The 13,768-nt window shown below is 36.4% G+C and overlaps 1 long non-coding RNA gene and 1 pseudogene across 9 annotated transcripts; one reads left to right on the top strand and one right to left on the bottom strand.

Annotated features, from left to right (window-relative positions):
- Positions 1 to 634: 634 nt before the first annotated feature.
- LOC147564181 (splicing factor-like protein 1 pseudogene) lies at positions 635 to 7,999 on the bottom strand (annotated as a pseudogene). 8 transcript variants are annotated; one of them, XR_015226188.1, is made up of 6 exons: positions 7,800 to 7,939; positions 4,857 to 7,245; positions 3,768 to 4,673; positions 2,733 to 2,858; positions 1,772 to 1,823; positions 635 to 879 (listed from the first exon to the last, which is right to left on the bottom strand). The product of XR_015226188.1 is annotated as a splicing factor-like protein 1 pseudogene, transcript variant X5 (transcript). The 8 variants fall into 8 exon arrangements; XR_015226187.1 differs by having other exon boundaries at positions 3,768 to 4,670; XR_015226184.1 differs by having other exon boundaries at positions 635 to 1,823.
- On the top strand, positions 7,999 to 10,037 carry LOC147564180 (uncharacterized). The gene is made up of 4 exons (XR_015226199.1): positions 7,999 to 8,360; positions 8,471 to 8,518; positions 9,216 to 9,265; positions 9,453 to 10,037. It is a non-coding gene; the product is annotated as an uncharacterized LOC147564180 (long non-coding RNA).
- The last annotated feature ends 3,731 nt before the right edge of the window (positions 10,038 to 13,768 follow it).

Genomic DNA, 13,768 nt, shown 5'->3' with positions numbered 1-13,768 from the left:
GTGGTCCTATTCATGGACATCCTGAATTACAAAGTATCGAACAGATTTTAGCAAGGGTTGGCTATGATTGTTAGCAAGTGACCGTAGTGATTCAAAAGCAGGTTTGTCTGGAAATTGGAGAAGGGAAAAAAAACACCAAATGCAATTTCTTCATTCATACGAAACTGAAGAAACAAAGAGTTCTTCTAAGGACGACCCCAATAACTCTTCTTGCTTAGTCAAGAGAAAAAAAAAACTTGGGCACAATATTCCCTTAATGATTTGACGACGAATAGAATGCTTTTACTAGCAGATGGGTTGAGTTGTTCTTGGTTGGTTCTATCCTGGTCAGATAGGTCGCTTTTAGGAAATTCAATTTGTGTTGTATACCTATGTACTTTGACATGTACATTCATTTGTGAGGAGCGAAAAGAAAAAATGAAGCGAGAAATTTATTTAACCTTCACCTTCTCTACGATTTCAACACTCCCTCTGAAATATTACATCTTTAAACAAAAGAGACTAGCTGAACCAAAACAAAGTAGAACACAGGCGAAACAATATAGTAAATAATGTAATAAATTTGTTGAACTTCAAGTCTCTTTCATGTTGTTGGGCTTCAGTCCTTGTAACGACTAACGTAGATCGTAGTCGATTTCTCAAAAAACAATAACATTTCATAAACATTTTTATATAGCAAAAGTCAACCAATACAATTGAAGGAATTTCATTCTTCATGTTTACTTGTTGTACAAGAGAATTAGAAGAAAAAAAAAGTGACACATCCGTTAATGATAACTCCCCATCCAAAAAGATATTACAATCATGTAAGAGCTTTATACATCATCAGGAAGACAGGAAGTAATAGCTGCTATTTTGACCAAAACCCTCGAAGTTTCACTGAAATCAATACAGACATTTGTTAGTACCTACTCAGCAAATATGGAGATTCATTTGGGGATAAAAAAAGTTCACTAACATGAGATTTGGACAGACAAAAAGTTCACTATCATGTCTGGTGAAGACTGGCAAAGTGACTAACCAATAGCTTGGGCCAGTCCACACCGAATTTCAGTTGGATTTGAGAAATGAAGGTAACTTAATGGCTGTGTAGGTAATCAGGACTAAAAGTTTCAGAGACACAACTTGAGTTCATCGAAAAAATCGCAAAATAGCTCTTCATACCTTAATTCCACACTTGCCTACTCAGACCTAAACGACTGAAAGGTGCACCGGCAATTAGTACTCTATAAAACCTAAGAAAACTGTCATTGAAACCCCTAGACTTAAAAATGATTGGAAGAACATAAGAGCTACTGTTTCAGGGAAAACTCAGCAACGGATAAAAGAGATGTCCTTCAACAACTAAAAACTAAGGATGGACAGCTGGTTGCGAAGTGGATTTATCTATGCTAAGAATAAAAGAAACTATTTATGATTTTCACACGGCTAGGTGGATATAATTAATCTAGGAGGGGCAATCGTTTTCTGTTCATATGGGGAGAGCTTGCTCGATTTGGCATTTCTTTTGCAGCAGTAGACGATAATTTCTTAAGCGAGCAAGAAAGAACAAGCCAACCTCCTTTTGAACTTATCCTACAGAAACAATCTCAGAAGAAAAACGATGATAATAACGGGTAAGAACATAAACGGTTTAGAGCTAAGATAGTTGAATTATAACTTGCAACTGTCCCACCAAGATGCAGAATGCCTTTTCAACTGAACACTTCATGAAGGAGCTGCTCAAAAGTGGAAATCTGAATATAAACTCAGCCGATATCCCAACTCATACCTTCTCAAAATGCACCACCCTTCAGAATGAGAAGGTTCCTGACAAGGTAAATCTAAAAAACTAATGTCAGTTGTTAAGGTTAGCAACCAAGTAATAGAACTGCTGCATCAAAACCTATAGATGATTTTTCAGTTTAAAGTAAGAAGAACCTGGAAGCATTTAGACAAACAACCTGTTCCTCCTTTGAAGTAACAAATAACTTATCAATAATCACTTCGGCCACAAAACAAAAAGAAAAATGATGGGAACTACATAAGAATAAGAGGGATAATGCTACATGTACTCGGATTTATGACCCAATTTTTGACTCAAACTTGATTTGTTACAATCTATACTTTCGATTTTAAATCATTGAGATTTTCGAAAAACAATTGACAGGAGTATGTGGTCAGGAAAATGTCACATCAGATTTTGAATCACAAATTAAGTCACTCGTCGAGTACAAGTAGCATTCCCCTAGAAATGCTTCTTTCCATGAAGTCTTACTCAAAATTCGACTCAAAAGCTAATGCTGCATCTCTACTTGATCACATAATGTCATCACTGCTTTTTGAAAATCTCAATGATTTAAAACTAAAGGTACACATTGTTATATCAATTCATTGAGTGAGACATATAGTCAAACTCTAAGTGATTGTAGCACTCCTCCCCGTGAAAAAGAATCCGAGAGTATCAATGTATGCAACTAGTTAAGAATACTAAATATAGCTACCCAAATACCCAAAGTCTCATAAAAACAAGCTAGAGGATAAAAATTGTCAATGATGTTACACCAACTTCCTATGAAGATGTGACCAATCAATGGACAGGCTGCCACGGCTCTAGAACAATAAACATGATATTTTGAGCGGGCTCCCTAACTTTGACTGATTAGTACTTGTGGTTATGATAAATCTATCGGGTTATCATAAAAGATAGTCGAACTATAGGTCACAACCACCCCCAGCAAGAGGCAGAATACCTTTTCAATTGACGACTTTATAAAAGAGCTGCTCAAAAGTGGAAATCTGAAGTCACCAACATTCCAACTCACACCTTCTTAAAATGCACCAACCTAATCGAACCCACCTTCAGGATGAGGAGGTTCCTGACAAGGTAAATCTAAATAAGCTAATGTTAACTGTTAAGGTTGGCAACCTAGTAACAAAACTGCTACAGCAGAACCTATAGATGAGTTTTCAGTTCAAAGTGCAAAGAATATGGATTATGGAAGCATTTAGACAAACAATTTCCTCCTTAAACTAACACATAACTTATCAATAATCTTTTTGAGCACAGAACAATGAGAAAAATGACGAGAACTACATAAGAATAAGAGGGAAGATGTTTGTGGTCCAATTTGCAGCTCAAGGCTGATTTGGTACAATCTATACTTTCGATTTTAAATTATTGAGATTTTCAAAAAACAGTTGACGGAAGTTTGTAGTCAGGAAATGCCAAATCAGATTTTGAGTCACATCGTCAAGTACAAGTAGCATTCCCCTAAGAGAAATGCTTCTTTCTCTTTAAGTCTTACTTGAGATTCGACTCAGAAGCTGATGTGACAGTACCTGATCACATTATTTCACCAATTGCTTTTTCAAAATCTCAATGATTTAAAATTAAACGTACAAATTGTAACTACATTAATGCATTGAGTGAGACTCTAAGTCAAACTCTAAGTGATTCTAGTACTCCCCTCCATGAAAAAGAGTCTGAGAGCATCTATACATGTAACAACTTAAAGGAGTACCAAATATAGCTGCCCAAACAGCCAATGTCTCAGGAACAACAAACTAGAGGATAAAAATTGTTAATGATGTTACGCAAAAACTTCTTGTGATGATGTGACAGCACAGGCTGCCACGGCTTTAAAACGGTCAACATTATATTTCGAGTGGCCCCTTCACTTTGGTAATCACACTAAACTTTGGTATTTTATCACTCATGCAAGGTAAAGCTACAATATGTATTATATACTAATATAACATGCATAAAATATAGGGTACACCCCCACCTTCTTGTCCCTCCCAGCACCACTAAGTTTAGACTCCTTCAGCCGCCTTAGTATTCACCCCTAACAAACATGCTTTTACATCTAGAACTAGGTGAAGTTATAAATATCAAAATTTGAGTCAAATTCCAAAGTAGAGAAACAAATGACTAATGGTTCAGAAAAAAAGAGTCCGTCAGAAGCACGAAGCACAGTACCATATTCTCCAACCTGCAAAGTAACTAGAAATCTCATCAGACTAGTATGTAATGTAACAAAAAGAGCAAGGGTAAATAACCCATGCTATGCAGCAATGAAGTTACACATGCCTGCCATGAAGAACTGGTTTAGGGGCAACCCTTAAGCAGCTGCACAATATGATAACCAGGTAACTTGAGATGATCAAGCAGAAGCCGAAAACATGGGAGTAAAATAACAAAGCTACTATTAATCAAGTGAAAGAAAGTTCCTAAAAGAACATCATCTCAAGCAAAATAGGAAGTTATAAGTCCATAAAATCGTCAAAAAGCAAAACATCTAAGAGAAAGGTTAGCACATTAGGTCCTTTTTGGAGCCAGCAGAAAAAACGACGAGTCGCCCCCATTAAGCAAAGAAAGGCGTATCACATTTCTCTACATATAAACCAAGTTAAATCTCTGCATTTTTCATAACAGCACAAAGTTAAAAATGTGAGTCTCAAACTTCCAACAAGTTGTCATTAGTGTAGGAAAGCAAGAACACAACAGCTCCAAGAAATGTTAATGCCTGTCAAAAGAGTACAATCACAAGAAGAATGGTCAATAAGCGTGAGAATTTGAAATGAGAAAATTAAAATGCACATGGAGGAGAAGTGGAACTATTCATATTAACTCCAACACAGCATCATTCTCGACTCTGCAATTTTATATTTGAAGCTGACAGTCCCCTCTGCTAAAGCATACCGAATAGTTAAATTAGTTGTAAGCAGGAAATATACGAAATTACTCACTATCTAGGAGACTGAGAATGAATACCCTAATAGTACTAGTTTCTCCCAGGTCATTAAGATGAATCATTAGAGGGAGAAAATATGACACCAATGCAAAAGAAAAATAACTAATGTTATGTGCTTACAAGCTCAGCAGCTGAACCACTTCACTTTAGATCCCCCATGAACTTCTCATACTCTGCGTCAGCACTAGAAGTGGTCTGCTCCGCAGATGAAACAGGTAGTGGCACTGACTCCGTCAAGGACCAAGGGACAGTTCCGATGCTTGGTGAGTTATCTACCATCGAATAAGATATAGGAGGAGGTCTGCCATAATAAGACGGATAACCTAAAGAAGATGGGGGATATATGGTGTTTGATGGTGCCCCAAACATACTAGAGGACATAGACTGTGCAGAAGTGCTTTGAGAATGCACACCAGGTGGGAAACTCTGTTGTGCTTCACTGGAAGAAGCTGGGGCACCAGGTGGAACAGTTTGAAGTGATGAAGGGGGATAAGGCACACCATAGTGGGGCATAGACTGGCCCGGCACAGGAGGGTATACAATCGAACCAGGAGGGGGTGGTCCATATGGAGCATATGGAGGACCAGGCGGTGCCCAAGGAACTGGTGCCCCCATGTAGCCACTATGAGATGGATTTGAAAGAGGACCACCATAACTAAATTGCTGAGAAGCATATCCCCCAGCAGCATGATCTGAATTAGGATATGTGGGCAATTTCTGAGACAGAGGATGTCCAGTTGGTACAGGAGGCTGAGGAGGTTTACCCGAAACTCTGACAGCTATTACTCTCCCCTCTAGACGGTAACCATTCATACTAGCTATAGCATTATTTGCCTGAGCAATATCTGAGTACTTGACAAAACCATAACCTTTGCTTAATCCAGTCACCCGGTCCTTGATAACCTTGGCCGTCACAATATCACCAAATTGTGAAAACAAAAGTACAAGTGCATCATCATCGAGATTCGGAGGCAAGTAACTGATGTACAAATTTGTATAGTCGTGCTCCTTTTCTGTTGTAGCTCCAATTGCCGTTAATCCTGCCTGTGATGCAGTCCCAATACCAGCTGAAATTTTGCTACCACTAGCCCAAGGAGGACCACTTCCGGAGCCTGAGCTATTACACCCAAGAAGAGGCACTGCTGAGTTTTGCCTAGTCAATGAATCTGGTGCACTTCCACCTAACTCAGCCAAGAAATTCTGGTACTCATCATCCATTTTCTTGCCTGCAGTGCCCTTCATGGGACAATCAATAGTAGGGTGCCCTCCATCACCACATATCTTACAAAGTACGTCACTCTTAAAAGTTGATGTACGGGCAGGACAAGCATATTGGCGGTGACCAGGTTCACCACATAACCTACAAAATTCCTCATCCCTTATTGTTCCATTCAAAGCAGCCAGTTCCTTCAGTTGTTGCCTCTTATGCTCATTCAGTACTTCATCTACAGGCTCTAAGAGCTTTTCCACCATTCCGGCAGCAGCATCAAGTGCTTCCTGAGTAGCAGCCTCTACCATGACATGTAAATCTTCATTTTCATCTATATCCGGTTTGAAGTCATGTTTGTGATGCAACCTTCCTTCTTTCATTGACCCCTTTCCGCGAATCACAATCTTTGCCCCTGTTTCCTTCTCCATTCTCTTCTGGGTGTTACCCCTGGGACCAATTATAAGCCCTATAAAATTGTAGCCTGGGTATTCCTTCAACGGTATGTAAAGCTTCTTATAAAGTTTAGGAGGTCGGTAATCCGCCGGGGGTTTAAAAGCAGGGTTTCGCTTAATGAGTTGACTAATTATTTCTGATCTCTCTTTAGTAAGTCTCTCTCTAGCACGATACTCTCTGGTGTTGATTCGAACACCCATTTTATCGTACATAGGTTCAGGTGAAGGTGAACGAGCACCTTCAGGTCGATTATCTAAAGGTAATCCAGATGATAACATTCTACTAATCTCAAGAAGCCGAATATTAAGAGCTTGAACTTCAGGATCAAGTTCCATAGTACCCATAAATTCCTTCATGAAATCAGGGAGTTGAATAACTGGCTTCGGTAAATCATCAGACCAACGCGATTTTCTCTTTCTAGTTCCAGCACCAGAATTAACATTTTGTTGGTCATCGGATTCAGAAGGATCCCACCTACTGCGACGCTTTCTTTTACTACTCGTTGCTTCCTCACCACCAGAACAATCTCTGTCTGCGGCACCGCTGTGGGTGCCACTTAATCCATTTTCAGATGGTAAACGCTTCCGGCTATCTGGTTTTGATTCTCCATTCAATAGTATCGAACTTGTGATTTCAGATTTCTCAACCAAGGTCGATGAATCTGAACCTGGAGCCAAGGTTTCTGAAGTAAAAGGAGAAACAGGAATGTTTTCTTCTATAAGATTTTGTTGATGTGAAGGGGGGTTCTCCATTGTGAGATGGATGATTTATTTGAAATTCTAGAACGGAAAGCAGAGGATGATCTTGACAACAAGCAAATTATACCCGTATCGTTCTCCAAAACACCTGCAATTTACATTAACCAGACATTAGTTAAGAACAACAAACAAAAAGAACAAATCAATGTATTCATAGGAGCTTAGTAAACAAATTTAGCCGAACACAAAGCGAACTATTTTTCAAACTACCAGCTATAATTTAATATCTCTATGGTATTATCCGCAACGTTGATGCACACAACTAGGGTTTCATAACCAGTTCATCACATCAAAGGCTAAGTATTCCAAAAAAGATAAGTTCTACATCTACCAACTAAACCCATTCAACACAAGAAACCAGATTGAAATTATTCGAAAAAGTTATAAAGAAGACCCTTAAGCTGTATCACTATTAAGAATATTATGGCAGGCTGCACAAATATAATACCCTAGTCCTAACCATTATACTCAAAATCGCCTTCCAAAAAGCCCTAGAAAAAAAAAAATTAACTCCTACACACCAAGGTTGGTTTTGTAAAAGTAAAAGAATCTAGTTAAAAACTACAAACTGAGCATCTGCCTTCTTGAAAAGCATATAATGTCTAGTGGAAATCAATGAGAATGAGGAAGAAGAAAGGTTACCTGTTTTGAAATAGTTAAGCTTGGGGAGAAACCGTAGAGAAAGAAAAGTTTAGACGGAGAGGAGTAGTACGGGGAAGAAGAGTGGTAGAAAGGTCGGTGTATCAGGAGGTTCGGGTGGCGATGGCGTCTGTGATCGATGTCTCTGTTAATAAAAGGATGGAAAGAGAGAGAGGGCGGGAGAAAGAAGGCTCATGAGTAAATACTCTACAAAGATAGATGCTACGGCCTTTATATAGTATTTAAGGTTTCCTAAACATATTCAAATTCTAATTATCAATTTCTGATTATCAAATTCTAATAGACAGAGTATTAGTTTTCTACACCTAATCAAACTTTAATTAAAAACTTCTAAATAAGCCAACAACTGTGTAACATCTCATGTTTTTAAATAAATAAAGAGTGTAATTTGGGGGTATTTGCAATCAGGCCAAAACCATTTTTGATGAGACTTATCTTCCTTATCTTCTATAACCCACAGAAGCTAGGGTTTCTTAGAGAACCAAATTCGATTAATGAGACTTTCGAGTGGTTTTCAAGGGGAGATTCGATTTTTCTTTGGAGGTAAGTGATTTATAATTGTTTATGCATAAGAACTTTCATTTCTCTCTCCCTAAACAGTCATAGTTTTATAAGTTCGGGTTTTAATGGAGTCTTTGGTTTCGAATTGATAGAAATTGGAATGAGTTTCATCAAAGGAGAAGCTAATCAACTAAATTAAGGTAATTTTTAATTTTATCATGATGTTATTGCGTAAGTATGGATTTTAAGGTTTTCATGATTAGGATATTGGGGGTTTTTAATTCATGGAAAAAGGGTTAATATTGTTGGAATTTGAGTAATTTTGAAGTTTATACAATGTTAGTGAAGTTTATTGTGTTTGATTATCAACTAAACGACAATTTCGAAGGACTGCATAGTACAGTCTGTTGTCGGACGATCTGGGTCTTGTATTGTGTTCGAAAAAACTTTCTCCAACATGAAAATTGTAGCTTAAGATGTTAGCTTTCTGACAAGATATGGTACAAGTCATTTGGATCTCGGACGAGAAAGGTATGACTGTTTTAGCTAGCAGTGCGATGTTAGGAACATTTTGTTTTGTTGTTGTTCGTGTTTTGCTAATTTCGAAGATGATTCAATCTGAATTTGGGGAAGACATTCAATAATAAAACGTTAAGGATAGGAATACCTTTTAAAAAGTGTTTGATCGACCTTAAGTGGACATGGCTATGGAAGTTAGAGATTGATCGAAATTCGATTATTCGAAGTGTTCCAAACGTTATAGATTTCTTTTATGTTTTAAGTTTTCATTGTTTTATTTTAATTATTCTTTTTGCTGTACGAAGGTTCTTAGTACCTAATGTTTCGATTCAGTTTTTTTGGTTATTCTTCCTTATCCCACAGTTTGCGAATGAGCAGGAATAAACTCGTCTCGTAGGTGGGAGGTCTTTGGTGATGCAAGGACTGAGGTATGAGTTCTGAATCCTTTTACCAGCATGGTTTATAGATAATGAAATATGTTAGGTCTTATAGTTTTGTGCGTCATTATGTCTAGAGTTTAAGGATCATGGAAATCGAATTTGAAATGATGAACTGGAATATGCTTGAATGGTTTTACTGCGACATGAGAAATGCTTTTGAAATATTTTTTACTAGGAATTCATGAAGAGATCGAAGTTGGAGTGTCATACCTGCTGGAGGTATATGAGAGGAAAAAATGAAAAAATAATAAGGGTGAGGCTATTTTTCGTACTTTTAAGTGCAAAAACGGTTTCGTTAATTTCCAATACAAGAGGGGGTATCCCTAACTGGACATTGGTAATGGTGGTGCCGTGATATTATGGTGGTGATGGCCGAAATTTGTGGTGGTTGGTCTGAATTTGTGAATGAAGGTGAGATGAAGACAAAAAATAAGAGTTAAAAAGCAATCAGATTTATTATTGGACTAAAAATAAATATGCTTTCGAAACCAATCTTGGTTGACTAAGTCTTTACGCTCCAGACGCTTTTCTTTATGCCCCTAAATCGTGACCTTTCGAGATTTGTGGACATCTCTTATGGAGTGTATATTTAGACAATTAATATGTTTTTCCTCCATAAACCCCGTATGATTTATATTTGAGTTCTTCATATATTTCATAAATTGATATTTATGTCCTTTTGTATCTGTACTTTTGGGAAGAACATTACATGGATCATTAAATACATAACTCCCTAAGTATAAGGGTTTAATAAGAAAAACTAACCGTAAAATCAATATTTTATTTATTTTTGAAGTTTTCTCTAAAATATTCGGAACATTAATATCAATCACCACCATCTATCAACATAAACTACAAAATACACAAATTTATTATCATTATTAACTTAGTTACAAGTTCTTGATAATGCCCCATAATATCGTGAATGAAGCATAAACACTGCTTAAACCAAGTCTATGAGATTTGAAGAGGATGACAAGATAGAGATGATGGAAAGTATGAGCGTCCAAAATAAAAAGAAGTCATTAATATTCAAAATATTGTTAGGGGAGATGATGACAAGACGGAGTAGTAAAGAAGCTAAGTTAAAGATAAATGAATGGTGCTCTTGTGTTAGACTCGATTTATGATTTAGGTAAATGACTATCTTTCTGGTTGAATATAGTTTTAGGACCGGAACTGCTTTTTTACATCAATAATTTTATGGGATGGTTTGTAAACAAATAGAAATGATTCCCCAAAACGAAAAACATTTTCCGTATTCGATGCATTGCCTATACGAGGTAATGTTTGTTCTATGCGAGAAAGCCTTTTTCAACTATACAAGTCCTAATAAAACAAAAAGTGCTAGAAAAGATTGAAAAAATGGACCTACTTCACACTTAAATGGAAATCAACGGTCTTGATTAAGATGAGAACGTCCATCAAGAGAGGGAGAGAGTCTATAAAAAAATCATAGATTTTATTTAGGGCCGGAGTAGGGGTAAATTATGACTTCTAGACTTGTTTATCATTATCTATTATATAAAAGAGAAGGGAAAACGATGACTGGGACAAACATTTTTTTTTAATAAAACACTAGGTATGACCCGTGCCTACGGCACGGATGCTTTTGTTGAATGAAAGTTGAATAGAATTATGAATCTAAGAAACTAAAGTTATATAAAATGTTTTATTCTCAAAATTTGAAGAAAGACTAATGAATTGAACAAAAAACAATAATTACGAAATGTAGAAATCGGTATCTAGATATATGCTTGATTGGTTGTTTGCTCAGACCTCACATGCACTCGCCAAGAACACTCGTCGACATTGAATTAAGCACTTTCAGTGTGTTACTGTAAATGACTTAAGAAATTAATTGATGTAGTGTTAGTGTAAATGGCTTAACAAATATACTTAAAATTTGTGGCAATTAACAAACTTAATGAGAGGGACATAGAACCTAAAGGTGAAGTCATTTTGTAGTTGTTTAGTTTGTAGAGATAAAAAGGTTGGTAGAAAGAAAAAGTATGAGAAAAAAGATGAAGTCATTTTGTAGTTATTTAGTTTAGAGAGATAAAATTATGGACATGATGAAGAAAAGAAGAAAGGTTGTGTGGTTATAAAGATAGCAGAAAACGTTACGTATGAGAATTCTAAAGGTTTCCATAGGAAATGGAAAAGTTTTCAAGGTCTGTTCGTGAACAGACCAGATCTGGTCTGTTCACGGCTCCGGCGAAGGGAAACCCCCTTCGCCGGAGTTTTTAGAGAGAGAGAGAGATGAGAGGAGATTTTTTTTTTTTTTTTGAGGTTGCCGGCCGGAAAATTTTCTGGCCGGCGACTTTAATCGGAGAAGATGAAGGTGAGTTGGAGAGAGAGAGAGAGAGGTGAGTTGGAAAGAGAGATAGGTGAGTTGGAAAAAGAGAGAGGTGAATTGGAGAGAGAGAGGGGGGTGAGTTGTAGAGAGAGATGAGGTGGAGAGGGAGAGAGGGGTGAGGTGGAAATAACTTTTTTTAAATGTTTTAAATTTAGAATTAAGAAGGGTAGTAATGACATTTACTTGAAAATAGGGGGCCATATTTGAATTTACGAAAAAAAATGGGCCATAAAGGAAGCTGGTCACAAAGTAGGGGGCCATATAGGAATTAACTCTAAAATTTAAGATACAGTCCTTCGTAGAAATAAAGTTACCTATTTAAAAAACAATAATCCTTTCTTTCTGAAAGGAAACCGATGACTGGGACACATACTTTTTTTTAATAAAGCATATTGTTTAGAAGCCCTTCTCAAAATTTAAGATATATTCCTTCGTAGAAATAAAGTTACATATTTAAAAAACAATAATCATTTCTTTCTTATAAATAAAACAACTAATCTAAGAAACAAAGAAACAAAATAAATTTCAACGGTTAAAAAAAGAAATTAAAATCTCTCTCTCTCTCTCTCAATAAAATAATAACTTATTTAAGAGAAAAGAAACAAAAAAAATACAAAAAAATAATAACTAATAAAAATCTCTCTCTCTCTTTTGATAAAATATAACAATAAATTCGTAACATTTGATTGATACAAGTGTCTGTGCCCTAGGGCACGGGATATACCCTAGTCTATATAATAAAACAGAAGGGAAAATGATGACCGGGACAAACATTTTTTTTTTAATAAAACATACAGGAAATTGGGCAGGAGGCCCAATTTCTTGTATTTTTTTGTTAAAAAGACAACCCATCTTTTTAACTAGCTAGGCCCCAAGTAAGTTATAAAAATAGGCTTGAAGGACATTTTTAAAGGCACCAACTTTTTAAGAGTCAAAAATACCCTTCATTCAATTAGAAATACCTAGTAATAATCTAACTAATAAATCAGGAACTTGAGTTTTTCTCGTGAACGAACCGAGTTGGATTGTCGACGCCGATTAAAATTTCTGGGGTTTGAATCGATTTTGGCTATAAGATAGGTTAATGTTTTTAGGTTTTGGTGATTTAATCTATTTGCTTGTTGTTTGAAGAGGCTTTTAAGGGGTTTGATTTAGTTTTTGGTTCTAAATTCTAGAGAGAGAAAGTTTTATATACTTCCAATGGAAGGAGAATTTGATAGTGTTTCAAGGTATAATCCAACTTCTTCATTGCTTTATTTTCATTGAGTTATGAATAATGGATAACAATTTGTTAGTTTTGATGTTTATGTTCAAACTTATTTGTTGGATTTATATGAAAGTTGTGAAAGTATAGTTGATGCAAGCAATGTGTTTGATAAAATGCTTGAAAGAGATGTTGTTGCTTGGAATGCAACGTTAGTTGGTTATACAAGACGTAGGTTGGTTGAAATAGCTATAAAGTTTTTAGATGAAATGCTTGTGAGAAATATTTTTTTCTTGGACAATCATGATTGGTATTTATGTTCAAATTGAGAATTTCATGAAAGCTTTGGAAGTTTTTCGAAGAAAAGTAAAATGATGGTGCTAGAGCTTATAAAATGACTACTATGAATTTGTAGGGTTTTTAGATAGTTTTTCGATACAACATTCTATTAGACAAAATATAATAATTTGTAACAAATTTCATGTTAAATCAATTCAAAACTAATTTGCAAACCATTTGCATGGCATTGCAAGGTGTTTGCAAGGCTCTGCAAGGTGTTTGCAAGGCTCTGCAAGGTGTTTGCAAGGCTTTGCAAGACTCTGCAAGGTGTTTGCAAGGCTCTGCAAGGTATTTGCAAAGCTTTGCAAGGCTCTGCAAGGTGTTCGCAAGGTTGTGCAAGGTATTTGCAAAAGTCATGCAAGGTGTTCGCAAGGTTCTGCAAAGATTTTGCAAGGCTCTGCAAGGTGTTCGCAAGGCTCTGCAATTTGTTTGCAAGGCTATCCAAGGTGTTTGCAAGGCTCTGCAAGGTGTTTGCAAGGCTTTGCAAGGCAGTGCAAAGTGTTTGCAAGGCAGTGCAAGGTGTTTGCAAGGTATTTTCTTAGACTAGGGTTAGGTTGGTCTTTTTACTGAAATTGAAAATTACATAATT

Source organism: Eschscholzia californica, unplaced genomic scaffold (assembly GCF_041429995.1).
Source record: "Eschscholzia californica isolate CP2 unplaced genomic scaffold, dmEscCali1.0.p SCAF_1, whole genome shotgun sequence".
NCBI lineage: Eukaryota > Viridiplantae > Streptophyta > Magnoliopsida > Ranunculales > Papaveraceae > Eschscholzia > Eschscholzia californica.
Note: the sequence above shows the minus strand (reverse complement) of the source record. Positions and strands in the feature narration are given on the sequence as shown.